Genomic DNA, 14,540 nt, shown 5'->3' with positions numbered 1-14,540 from the left:
AGGCCTTTTTAATAGTTCATCCATACTAGATGATAACCCAATCATTAGGAATAAACTAATGTAGATTTGGAGGAAGTACAGCAGAATGTGAATTGCTTGCATTTATTCTGCCTACATTCCCTAGACTTTTCAGGGTTCCAGACATAGTCAGATATATTTTACAATTGACATACAGCTTCAACAAAGATATCAGATTCCTCCCAAAAGATATCATTGTAAATAACCTTACTCTAGAATAATTCTGCATATTGTTTGCCTGGAAAAACATCTATATCCAGAAGAGTCCAGGCTATTGGAAGTCTAATGAACAACTGACGAAGCCATTGACTTAGTATGGCTTGGCATGGCTTGATTTGGCTTGCCAGGCCAAATCAGGCCAGAACTCAAAAAATCATTCTGGGAAATATTTCATAGAACTGAGTAGGCTTTAAGAAAAAAAATACACTTATTTTTGCTGGAAATTAGTATGTCCATCACAAGCATGTCTTAAATACAAGTAGATGGATATGGATAACAAAATGATAGACCTCATTCTACAAATATCATATTTATACTTTTATTCATTAGATTTATTTGCCAACATTTCTGTATCTGCTTAAGGAAGCATAATATTTGCTTCCATTAATTTTTTTCCTCACTAAAAGCAATCTTGAGGGTTGAGCTACAAATGCAGGATTGCTGATGATCCCCCAGGGATCTTGTAAGGGTGAGACTGGCCTTGAACTTGGATGTTCTTGGTGACAATCAAGTAACCTAACCACTGTATTATATCATTTCTCATCTTAAAAGTAATGACTGTACTGTGTTCTGAAAAAAACATCCTACTTTGTCTTCAGCCTTGGTAAATTGTATTTTATATCCTTTACATATATTCTAAGGCCAAGATATTCCACATTTCCATTTAGAGTATACTTAAATTTTAAATGGTTTCAGCAATGGAGAGCAGCACTTTCTGATATTTAAAGTATTTAATGATGTTATACAAGTATTGTTTTGCATATTTTATTCACTCAAAATGCTTGTTGACATTTAGCAAGAGAAAAAAACCATTTAGTCTATTTCAAATTATACAGCCACAAATATTATCAAAAACAATATATATAAAATTTGTATATTTGCGATGTCAAGTACATATTTAACATGTTTAAGGAGCTGACTTTTTTATAAATTGTTGGCTCTTTTATAGCAAAAAAATTTCTGTAAAACAAAAATTGCAACAACAACAACAACCTCAAAATTGTAATTTTGTTTTGTTTCTTTTAAAATGCTGGTCTCCAAGTATTTTATGCTAATATACAACAGCTGTCTAAGACTTGAGAATGTGCAGCTACTTGTAGTCAAAACAAGGAAAATGTTAAATTAATATTTTAACAGAAACTCATGGTTTCAAATCAGACAATGTCAGAAACAATATATTTATCCTGGAGGAGTCTGTCTGTGCTTACAGGATGTTTTGAATTATAAACAATTCTCCAGCCTTTTAAACTCCTAAGCATGTCTCTTCACAGATCTTTCCTTCTTTCCTTCCTTCCTTCCTTCCTACCTTCCTTCCTTCCTTCCTTCTTCCCTCCCCTCCCTCTCTTTCTGCCCAGAGATTATTTTACATATGCTATCTACGAGAATGTTTTATGGAGAAATGTGAGACGCTCTTTTTAATTAATGTTTTTAACTTGGGGCAATCCCTACTCTAACAGAACCATTTGGCTCCTTCCTTCATATCTTTGTCATTGTTTAAAAAATTCTTATTCTGGCAAGCATTTTGTTTTCTAACTAAATTTCAAAATTTATTTGAGACTTGTTGTTTTTTTTAAAGTTATATTTTATACTGAATTTAACTGAGTAGACACTTTAAAAAAACACGAGGCTAAGATAAAAAGTAGATGAATAATAAAACATTTTTCATATTACTAGATTTAAAGATATGCTAATTGTATGTGCAACAGATTTTGAAATATAATTAAGGAAAATAATATATTTAATTAATTTACCCCTCATGGCATGTTACGAAGAGCATTGTAGGGAAAATGCAAAGTATTAACTTGCTTAAGTTATATTCAGTTTATTTTGCAAAGTTTGAAACGGCATTCATTTTATTCATTCAAAATTTGTTTTTACTTTTAATAAAACCTTTCTGTGTATTTCAAACTATAAGCTAAGTCCCAAAGATCTTGCCCAGATCAGCAATTCTGAATCCTTAGGGGCAGCTTAGACAATATAAAAAGTACATGCAGCCAAGTCTTAGGGATGTTATGTTCCTAATAAATTTCAGCTAAATATCTTTATTTCTAAAATCTGCTACTCAGCCTGAAGCAAGAGCATTCAGAGCACTATACAACAAAAATCCAGCCAAAAATCCATAAGGGACATAATAAACCATTCTGTTAAAATAATCAATAAAAAGTTGCTAAAAGCAGTGGACTCTATAGAGTAAAAGATAACACTAATTTGAACAACAGATGGTATCAGCAATGTAAAAAATTAAATTAAATGCCCTCAGAGTATAAAAATCTTTGGCACCAAAGACACAGCAGGGAAAAAAAAGGCCAGATGTACCTCCCTGAAAATGATATTCTGAAGTTAACACACTGTTAATGAGAAGGCCTGCTATGAACTTGCCACTTGCCATTACCTCCTTCTGTGCAAACCTTCTGCGCAGGGCCTCCAAAAATGAGCTTAGATAAGAATAGATGTGAAAAAGAGTTGTTTTACCTATTTTGGTCTCAGGCTAGAATTGGGCTGAAAGCAAACTGAAAGCCAGATAGGAAAAGTGGCATACTGTACAGTGGGTAAGCCTCTCTGTGGATAAACATCCCCCGATTGTTTTTAACCAAAGTACCATGAAAAATGCATTATGGTACCTGTAGATAAGCCAACTCTCAAACTTTTTGCATACTTTTTCCAATATATTCTAAAGGACTTCATAGTTTGTATCAATAAATATTTTACAGAACAGATTCTGTTTTAAATTTTCACAATTGATTTATTTGCAGGTGGCACATTTTTCATGGTATTTTGGCTTGGTTTATCTGCAGGCATATGAGTACTTTTTGAAGACAGCAAAGTCCAACAGGTACAAACTCAATGTAAACAGCTTCAAACTCAATTGCAGAAAGTACAACTTCAGCAACAGAATGGTCAATGCCTGGAATGCACTACCTGACTGTTGTTACATCCTCTAACTCCCACTCCTTTAACCTCAAACTATCCACTATTGACCTCACCCCATTCCTAAGAGGTCTGTAAGGGGCATGCATAAGTGCACCATTGTGCCTACTGTCCCTGTCCTATTGTCCCCATTTATTCGTACCTATTTCCTGTATTCTTACTCATGTTTATACTTATACCTATTATCTTGTAAGCATTTGACAAATAAATAAAATAAAAATAAAATAAAAATATTTTGGACAGAGAAGACTGCTGGTTTGAAAGAGAAGTTAAAGAGGCCATCTATGTCAACATTGAATAGCCCTCTCTTAACAGAGGGGAGGAGATAAGACATCATCTATCTCCAATCTACAACACAGTCCTTTCAACATTTCAAGAAGACTCCACACTCATTTGCACCACTCCAGGTGATCTTAATGACCCACTAAAACAATGCAAATGACCAGCTGTCTGCAAAGGAATACAAATTCATCCATTCCCTACTATCCAATCAGAGCTGAAGAAGCTTCTTGAATGAAAAGTGAAATGTCTTCAAAGAAAAATCAGAAAGTCCAGTTGCCTCGTGAAAAAGCACCTTTGGGACACTCTGCTGATGTATTCATTGCTAACCTTCTTCTTGACTTCAGTGTGCTTGATGTTGTCAGTTTGAACAACGCTATTTGTAGCAATTGCCTTCATCTAGGCTCTTAATATTTTTTCCATAAGGCTTCCTGATTCCTTCAGTTTTTCTTTTTTTTCTGTTAATGGTATGGGTGGCACATTGCTCCAGTCCAAACTCTATGGCAATATATTGGTTGTACATTCAATTTCATTTTCGACAGCACTTTTAACATATAGCACCAAATCAGCCATGTGAAGAAGAGGAGATAGCCTGGCAGATGTTCTTTATGTTTGATAGGCATGGCCTCACTTGTTCAATATTGTTAATTGACAAATCAATGCAATGACAAACAGTAGAGGTGACAGTAAGACTCCTTGAAAGATTTCTCTCTTGATGTTAACCTCTCCTGGTCTATCATCATTGACCAACAACTGTCTACCATTCTTCCATTGATGTTCCTACTGACTCGTTATTTTGGATTGGATTATCCAAGCATGAGGCAAAGAGTTGAATCCCTCTTTTAATCAAGATATGTTCCAGTTGATCTTCCTTTCCTAACAGTTTTCCAAAATTATGATGTCATTGGGGAGCTGGTCTTTTGTTCTTTTACTGTTTAGGAGGTTTCCTTTCTGCTTAGGTGGAAAGAGCTGGTTTTCAACTAGATGCCATTGGATTGCATCAGCTACCATACTACTTAGCAATCTGAAAGTTGTTGGTAAGCATGTAATTGGCCTTAGTTGCCTGATACTGCTTCTTTTGTTGGATCTTTCATTATCAGGTAAGTTTTACCAGATGTTAATCAATCTTCTATGTTACCTCCATGCAGTATGATGTTAAAGTGCTTGGCAATTAGTTTCTTCTTTGTCAGTTGTTGACTGGTTCACTACTGTCCTTCCATTGATGGATTCATAGAAATATTTCTAACTTGACTGACATTGGAGATTCTGCCTACAGTGTACAATTTCAGCTTCATATGTGCTGATTTTCTTGGCTATAACTATTATTTGCTGCTTTATTATTTCCAGTGCTTCCTTAAACGTCCTTGTTAATAGATGATATTTCTTGATCAGGTATTCTTTGGCTTTCTTATTATTATTCAGGAATGGTAAAGAAAACTGCTTCTTCCTCTCCATCACTTCCACAGAATAGACCTAGTAATGGATCAATTGCAATGAAACATATGCTGCACATAATTTGAGCAAGTTGATAATATTTTATATATCTACATGCTTCCCATAACATGTGATGAGAAAAACAATGTATTGCTGTTTTCCTCAATTATGTTGCCAAGTATATCATGCATATGTTTCAGAAAAAGACAATGGCAACCATTTTGTTGCCATGGAAACTACACAGATGAGTCCTTGAAATCACCAGCAGTCAAGCTCAGCTCAAAGGAGGCTTTACCTTATTAGCCACTAGTTTATGTAAAGATTTAAAAAGTCTGTTCATTTGAATATTTCCTCTATTGCTTTCCTATTAAATAACTCGTGCTGAAATTTGCTATAATTTGCTCAGTACTTTTTTCCTCCTACAATAGGGTTCTAAATTCATCATATGCAGTTTAACATTTGAAACCTCCAGATGATTATGTGACAGTACATTAGAGGTTGTATCTTTACATTACCTAAAGATCCTAGTCCAATTATATGTTTAATTGGGTGGAGTGGGAGTTAAACATGCAGGAACATCAAGAAAGGGATAATTGACCCATCCAATTAACCTCCAGAAGGGTGGATTTAATCACTAGCAAATTCCATCATGCAAAGCATTGCATTAATTCCATCAAGTCACAAGTGTCATGGAAACCACTAAACCCCTAAAACATTAGCCTACTTTGCATGCCTAGTCTTTCAAGAAAAAGATCAGGACAGAAAGAGTGGCAAAGAACGCCTCACCTGCCATTTTTAACTACAATAGTGGTACATAAGATGCCTCCCTAATGCTCACTAGAATCAGGGAAATAAAGCCATATTCTCTATCAATCTATCACAAAAACTGCTTTTGGCTACACTTTTTAAAAAGTACTTACAACCAACAGTGAAAACAGGTGGAGCCCAGTCCCTGAAAAATCTCGAACATTTCTACGTACTCCTAAAGGTTAACAAACAAACACAATATAATAGATATGTATGCTATAGCTTCTACTACCCAGATTTTCCGATATATCTCTGAAAATGGTGCCAGTGACTGTGAGCCTTGCCTAAGAGCATCGTTCCATCTTGTGATAGCGACAACTATCATTTGTCAATTGGTGATTCATCTAGAAAATAAGGGGCACTTAGTTTCCTCACCATACCCTACCCTTCATAGTTACCCTACACCATACTATACCCAAAGTACATAAAAAAATAATCACAGAAAACACCCTTCTATAGGCAAATACCCAAGAGAAGTTGCACTAATTCCTTCCCACCAAATACAACTTCAAACAACCCATTATGAGAGAGCATAGCAACAGAGATATCCCAGATCCCACAGAATACTATCATTTCAATGTCAGCCCTTTCAGGATTCCCAAGTATTATGACTATGTACATTTTAAAATGGAGTGTAAACGTGCCCATCCTGTGACATCAATTTGTCATTCTGCATTCCCCTCCCAGAAAGTGCTGTGATGTTTTCTTCCCTCCCCCAGAAATGCTTCTGATTGGTTCATATGGGGTGGGGGGGGGGGCAGAGTTCACCTAGAGCTGCTAAATATGCTATTATCCCAGTCCTGGAAGTGCCTCTTATCCATACTAAGTCTTGATTGACAGACTGAGCACATACTATCCTGGTCCCACCCTCAGAAGTACTTCTGATTGGTGCAAATCCTGATTGACAGATTGAACACATTGTACAACCCCCAGAAATGACTCTGATTGGTCACCAGCCAGCAGATATATTACATAATGCAAAGGAGGACAGTGCTTACACTAACTAGCAAGTAATAAGATAAAATCATTACTAAAATAAGTAAAGTGAATCAATGGCTTTTTTATCCCTAATGCTAGAGATTTCGTGCTTGTCCGCTTCTTTCCTATCAGCTAACACAGAACTGCCTGCAGCTGTATTTTATCATTTGTAAAAAAAAAAAAGAAAACAAAAGAAAAGGCTGTTTTACAAAATATGTTTAAGCATGCATCTTATCACAATTGTTCTGGTCCACAGTAAAGACAGGAAATAAATTAAGAGTGGAGAATCTGACAAGGATGTCACACAAACTCACAGTAAATCAAAAAATATATCTACAGCCAAAGAATCTATTATTAGTAAAATTAACTAATCTACAAGGGTGGACTATTCAGAGTATATATGTTTCTGATACGTACCTCTACATGGGAAGTACCAACATGTCAGAGCAGTGATGCTGTGCATATGTGTGCATGGTGCACAGGCATGTTTGATCAGGGTATGATTGAACTTGTTCTAGGGTTGTCATTCTGAGCAAGTGCTGTTAAGAATAGGGTCTGTTTTCAGCAGTTTAAACCCTTGCCTGCGTTTGACAATATGGCAGCCTCAGATTCTGATGCTATCAGTTAAACCTCATGGAGCCAGTAAAGACCTCTTGACAGATTGTAATAAATCCTGTTGTTGAGTTTAGTAAAGAAATAGGATACTTGAGACCGATTTTGATTGCCATCTAATGTATTGTAAACTTCATGATGTGGAGTACTTGAAAGCAAAGGACATACTTGGTAATGCTTACCAGACATCCTGTGAAATGATGAGTAGTTCTTCTTTATCCAACAGTTCAGGTAAATAAATGGTTCAGGTAAATAAATGATTTTTATATAGTAAGCAGTAAAATAGGCTGGTGGTGATAGGTAAACAGTAATAGATTAAGTTTTATATTTTGCAGTTTCAGTTTTGAGATATAACTGTGATACTGATATATCATTAACAAGATATGTCTCAAATGATGAAGAGTCCAGGAGGTGAAGGTGGTCTGGGGTCTGCAGCATGTTTTTGCAACTTATCTACTGATGATGATGATGATGAAAAGCAAAGTTTTTTGCACAGTGAATTAAACAGATACATCTTCAGATACAAGTGAAGATGATCTTTCTAAAGGATGTGCATGTGGCAGGAAGGAGTGTCTATTTGCACTTTTATCTATTGATAATAATGACGATGATGAGAGATATTTTTCCAAAGTTAAATTTAGGCCCTCTGAACTCTGAATCGCCGATAAAAAGCATGCACAAAAGAGAAAAGTGTGATTGTCAGTGGTGTTTTGACAGAATGAATATGAAAATTTTCTAAGGGAAATTTATTATACACTGATTGTATAATACCAGATAACAGCAACTTTTCCGGCTCCATGGTGAAGTTTTTAGAGCTGCAAGCTAAGAAGTACCCATTTCACGCACTTCAATTGCCATATCCCCAGGCGATAACCTGCGGACAGCACTGTGAGTTTTTTCTACTGAAGCATTTAAAGGCTTACCTTATGAAAATGTGTTAAAGCTATACTCAAGAGAACAATGTTACAAATGATCAAATGGCAAACATTTTATGAAAAATATCAAGCTGGAAAGGAGACATGGACCCTGTAACCATTATCAATGCATACAAACATGTATGGCTTATCATAAAATAAAATAAAAATAAACTTGTTGCTTATTTCTGAGTATTTTTATTCATTTTATAATTTGAACTAGTCACTAAACTTTAGGACACTTGTAGGATTGGACATTGGGGCCTCAATAAGTACAGTCATAACAGAAACAGGAATAGAGCCACATACTTTCAGCTTTTCTAATTTTTATTTAACAGCAATACAGCAATACTTTAACAGCAATACAAAACTCAGCAATACTGTTAGAATCTTTATCTTGGCCATGGCACTCATAAATTCATTCCAATCTTTAGGGTTTTGCTTCACAGTACATGTTTGGTATTGCAAAGCCCCTTTTACCAAGTCTAAAATATTGGTATCAGGAAGTGGGACTTGTATAAGATCACAACACGGTAATCTCAAGCCATAATGTCCCAATGCTGTTTCATTTTGTTCAACAAAAGTTCAGCATCTTTCCTATAACGGATGCTCACTCCATCTAGGATCTCCTGCACTGTTGGATCCTGTGGCAGTTGATGATAGTTCTCATAGTGCTGGGGTGATCAAGAGTCCTCTGGTAAGTAAATGAGATTCAGAGTATCCTTCTCAGACTCATTTTGTCTAGTCAACCTTAGAACCTCTGCTGCCCCAAACTGTAGAGCTTAATCTTTATATCGTCACTCAAATCAGATCTCTGAAGAATGGTTCAGGTGTCATTATCCAAATGGTTAGTGGCAGTAGTCCCTAAAGACTCTGCCTTGTAGTTGCTCCATCCAATGATGTGACACCAAATACATTTTCTTGGCATGCTTCATGTTTACCTGACCAATAGATTAGTTACCAGTGGTATAGCAGCTCCTACTAATGGCTCAATAAAGTCTCCTGACAGATGAATGATCTGCTTTTTCTTTTTGAGTGAGATATTTTCATCACCCAACTTTTTAATAAACTCTTTTTTTTCCTCTTTAAATTCTGGTATTGTAAAGCCTTCAGAGGCAGGTTACCTTTTAAAGGGTTCAGTCCTATTTTTGCTATTGCCCCTTCCAGCTCATTGTTAATGTTGTATAAGATAGCCTTTCTCTGTTTTGGTCCAGCCTTTACTAAGATTTTAAAAATCCCCCCATTTCCGTGTATCCACTCAGACATCCTGAATGAACTGATGCTCAGCCGTTTGAGCTACTGTTTTTCCCTTCTTTTTCATAATGTAAACTACAGGACAATCAGGTGGAAAGAAACTGTAGTATCCTGGTGTAGGGTATCCCAGATCAACTAAAAGATAATGGTGGGGTTTGCAAGTGGTATCTTGGAATGCTTCTAAAACATACCAAGTGTTACTGGGATACATCTGCCCTGACAGTGTGACAATTTGCCTCTAGTTGCAGAGGCCTCAGAATAATACCAAATATTTTGCATTCAGAGCTATTGCTCTCATCTCTTTACCTTGAAAAACAAGGTTTTGAAATATGACAATGATACTCAGATTTCTGTGACAAACGTACTGTGTAAAGGCTTTCCCTTTTTGTTTATCCCAGTTTGAGGCCATGAGGTATCTACCACTGCTAAATTGATTTGATTTGGTTGAAACAAGTCAATATCTTCAAAAGGGGCTAGAGAGCCCTTCATAAACTTAATACTGGGAAATTTATTAAGCAGTTCTTTGTGTAGAGGTTACCAACAGTTACAAAACCATGCAATGGTTTTGAGGAGTTTGAGATAATAGTCTCACCGTGTTCTAACATTTGCTTTATAAAAAAAGATTTACCATAATTGGATGGACTACTTACAGCATAATACAAGAGAAAGAGTGTACAGATTGTGCAGTTTTCCACCATACTTCATAATCATAAGGTAGCATAAAGTAATTCTCAGGTTTGACAACCCTTTTATTATAGACCACTTTTAGAGTTTTTCTGAGCACTCACGTTTCTTAATCCTAACAGTACCTGATTCTACTTTGATCTCTTTCTTCTCCTCCTCACCAGATAGACAATAATCATCAACCAAGTCTTTCAAGCTCTCAAAGTTAACCTTATCACAATTGGCCCTTTTTGGTGTAAGTCTTATCATTTTTAACACCGTCCTCCATTTAACAAACATATCCTTACATTTTGGGACCAACTACCACAAACTCAATGATCATGGTGTTTGGTGGAATCTCATTTATCAGCTGCCCTAATCATCTAAGGGGGATGTCCATACCCCCTCACTACGTATAAAAATAACAGAATCGATGTCATGGTACAGACACCTGTTCCCCAACCCATCAAACAGCCTGTATAATACCAACTGCACATAAGCATTGTAAAACTGGGAATGAATACATTGGTACATGTTGATTTGGTAGGCTGATGTTTGGCTGTTTTCCATGTGACAATACTGCTTCTATATTCACAAATTCACATGATGAAACTTCATTACAGGACATAAAAAATATTTGAATAATTCTTCAGGATCTGTCACGACAGATGTAGTCAGTTGGTGCTCTGCCAAATTTAAACCCCAGTTTTAAAAAAAAGTTTAGTAATCTGCTTTTTAGAGGAATTTCAGTATGTTCATACTTTCCTTCTTTTCTTCTTTTTATAATCACAAATATACTGTTCTTTATCCTGTTATGTTTTTCAGCAATAGGGGTAAAGCACATGCCTCCTGCTCTTGTCTGAGATACATGTTAATTCACCTTGTATTTCATGGAAGGTAGAGGGTTTTGATGTGGATGGCCTTGGCTCCATAATTTGTTGAGCCACTTGCAAAACTGTCAGCATTGGAAATTCAGCAAACAACTGATCACTTCACCATTCTGAAGGAACACAAACAAATAGCACTTAGAACATAGAATTGTTATAGTACATAGAACTTACTGACTGATGGGTGAAGGAGATTTCCTTTACATTTTTATTATTTGGAGGTTAGTTCACACTCATATTCTGAATAACTTTGTTTTCTAAAAACCTACATGTACATGAATCACATATTCTACTTTTTAATTCCTTATCCTGTGTTCCATACAATGTGGATGGCCTTGGCCCAACAATCTGATGAGCCCCTTGTGAAATAGTTGGCATTGAACATTTAGCAAGCAACTGATCATTTCACTGTTCTGAGGGAAAAAAGAACAAGGAAATAATAATTTGTCACAACTGCTACAGTAAAGTGGGTATACTGTTTTTAAACATGCTTTGTAAATACATTTTATTTGAAATTCATTGACCTGCACATAATTTTCTTGTAATTAATTTATGTGACAGTAATTACGTATCCTTTTCTTTATAGACATAGGAGTCATCATGAATCCTTGTCTGCACAGAACACATACATGCACAGCATCATGGCTCTAACATGTCTGTACCTGCCCTCTCGAGCTTCATGTCAGAAACACAAATGCTCTGAATGGCCCACCCTTGTAGATCAGTTACATAGCCTTTTTATTTTATGTTTAAGCCACCACCACCACCCATAATAAGCCTTATTATTTTATTTATATTGAGTTCTTTGGCTGCAGATATATACTGACTTATTGTCGAGATCTTTGTGTGAGATCTTTGTCAGATTCTCCACTCTGTTAATTTCTTTGTTGCCTTACTTCTGGATCAAAAGAATTGTGGTAAAAAAAAACTGAAATGAATTTTGCAAAATATGCTTTTCTTAAGTTTTCCTCCCACAAATGATAAAATACAGTTGCAGGAAGTTCTCTTTAAGTTGACTAGAAAAGAAGGGAACAAGCCCCAAATTTCTAGCATTAAAAACAAAGGCACTGGCTTGCTTATTTTAGCCATGATTTATCTGATTACTTCCTGGTTTGTTTAAATGTTGTCCCTCTTTTGGGTTACATAATGTTTCCACTGGCCACTCACCAATTAGAATAATTTCTGAGGGAAGTATTGGGCAACCATATGTTCAGTCTGCCAATCACAATTTTGCACCAATCAGAAATGCTTCTGGGGATGAGAGAATAGCATCATAGCCAGCAGCTGTCAGTCAGTGCCCCAACCTATGGATATGGACCAATCAGAAGGATTTCCAGTGAGGGAATAAGATGTCACAGCTTTTTCAGGCAGGATCCAGAAATGATACCAAGGGGTGGGTGGATATAAGCTCCATTAAGAAATGGTATGTACTTATACTACTGTCCTTGCCAGTGTTTCAAACAGAACGAAAGCAACAGACTAGAGTCCTCATCGTCAATTCTCTCAGAGCAAAATATCAGGTTGAGGTACATATTTCTCAGAGTCAATGTCCAGACAAGACTGACTCTTATTTACAACATAAATAGATCAGATAAAAACATAGGAGAGTTCATACACACCCTATCTTACCAAACTCCTCACCTGTGAAGAGATGTAGGAGACAAACCCAACCTCCACAAAGATGTCATCATGATCTGGATAACAGAGAAAGTAAAAAAAAAAAAAGGAGGACTGTCATCACTTCTACCAACAGGGAAAATCTTTTTTAAAAATCCAGGAAGGTCACAGTAAATAACAAAAGATATAGGTTTATACCAAACCCATGTCTGCTTTCTTGAAGAACAGGAAGCTACAAACCTAAAGTACAAATCTGATTGAAAAATATTGCCCTGGCAATAGACCAAGTACCACAGATAGGCTTTCATTCTGCGGGCACTGTAGAAACCTCTTACTACCCCACACCAACAATAAAGATGGCAACAGTCTCTCTCCAGTACTAGCAGAGTCACATTTTGGAGAACCACAAAGCCCCCAGAGATATACTTCTGCCCAATGATCTGGAAGCCACCACTGCCAGCAGCAGGTGAAGCAGCTAAATGCCAGGGGTATAATGTTCCCTTGAGACCAGAATTTAAACAAAACTTCCTATGAAAGAGAATTCACATCTCCAGAATCCTTCTACCTAACAACAGTCCACAACTATTACACACCCACATAGTGGCCCCAGAACACCAAAGGTGCATTCATATCAAAGAGAAAAGAAAATGGAAAATAGCACTGCAAGTATCTCCTAGAGCAGCTTTTCTCAAAGTGTAGTCAAACAGATAATAAATTGTAACATTTCACAATTTTAATTTCTAATACAGCGCATACTGGAACATATAAACCACCAATGCTCTTTGGAGTCCTCATTTGTTTTTAAGAATGTAAAGGAGTCCCAAGACTCTTTTTGAGACTCCTGTTTGAGAATCACTAGGGGATGGATTGCATGATTGCAATATGGGGACATAGGCAAGGCCTTGCTATAGAAGCCATTGGATGAGGGCTCACCCACTGGAAAGTCAGCAGCTTATGATAACAATTGAAAGTAATCCAGCCACCAAGATATATGGCATATATATGCTTGGCAGTGGGAGTAGCAGTGGGTCTTTATTTTGAAGAAAAAGGGGGACCTAGGAGGGGAAACAAGAGTCTGGGAAAATAAAATGTGGTATCCATAAATTATAAATCATTTTTCTAAAAGGTATGGGGTCTGTGCTGAAGGAAACAAGAGGAAACAAGGGATATTGGCAGAACTGGACTGCAGGAAAGAGTCTTTTTTGATCCCCGAAGAAACTGATGTTATCTAAAAAATAAATAGATATGAACACGCAAAAATGTCAATAGTTATTGTGGAGAAATTGGATAGGATCTGTGAAGCCAGAGATCTAGAGGCAACACCAAACACAAGAACTTGGATCTGGAGAGCAGGGAGATCTAAGAATGTGGAAGGACTGCAAGTTGTTCACAGGTTAGTCTACATGCCACCCTTTTCATGCAATAGTCAACTGATCATGACTTCCAGTATTGGAAGTCCATATCTTTCACCTCATACCTTCCATTGTCTGTTGTCATTGTGCATGTAAAAGCAAGCAGAAGAGTCTATGTGATTCACTGTATAGCTGACATTTTTTTTCATAGCCATCAACAAATCATGCTTGAGGATCCACCAAAGATAATTGTTTGCTTGTGGACATTAATATGAATCAGTTTTTTCCCCCAAAAAATGGCACAATGACCCATAAGATGAAAAATTAGTTGGCTCAACCTATTATGACCAGTCAAAATTACTTATGGCTAATTTGTACTCAGCAGCCCTCATAAGTCTTAAGTTTAAACTTTATATTGACATTCCAGCTTTAGATGTAAATCTAGTCATTTCCTCAATTTCCGTACTCCTCCAAACTAGAAAAATAGAAAGGCCAATGCACTTCCAACACATAAAAGGTTGCTTGGGAAAGAAGTAGGTGACATTTATATTCTGGAATTTTTCAGAATTTCAGGGATT

General features: G+C 36.5%; 1 protein-coding gene across 4 annotated transcripts in view; it reads right to left on the bottom strand.

Annotated features, from left to right (window-relative positions):
- ADAMTS6 (ADAM metallopeptidase with thrombospondin type 1 motif 6) overlaps positions 1 to 14,540 on the bottom strand; it is a 144,811-nt gene that overhangs the window by 121,542 nt on the left and 8,729 nt on the right. The window contains exons 2-4 of one of the 4 annotated variants that reach the window (XM_087927232.1): positions 12,635 to 12,687; positions 12,161 to 12,297; positions 10,987 to 11,106 (exon numbers count right to left, since the gene is read on the bottom strand). The exons of 2 other annotated variants lie outside the window; for them this stretch is intronic. The gene's annotated coding sequence lies outside the window, so the exon portion shown is untranslated. The remainder of the gene's footprint in view (positions 1 to 10,986; positions 11,107 to 12,160; positions 12,298 to 12,634; positions 12,688 to 14,540) is intronic. One more of the 4 variants, XM_087927233.1, reaches the window with a different exon arrangement.

Source organism: Pseudonaja textilis, chromosome 2 (genome assembly GCF_049901715.1).
Source record: "Pseudonaja textilis isolate UNSWEBS1 chromosome 2, rPseTex1.2, whole genome shotgun sequence".
In the NCBI taxonomy this organism is placed as follows: Eukaryota; Metazoa; Chordata; class Lepidosauria; order Squamata; family Elapidae; genus Pseudonaja; species Pseudonaja textilis.
The sequence above is the reverse complement of the archived record's forward strand: the minus strand, read 5'-3'. Positions and strand labels throughout refer to the sequence as shown.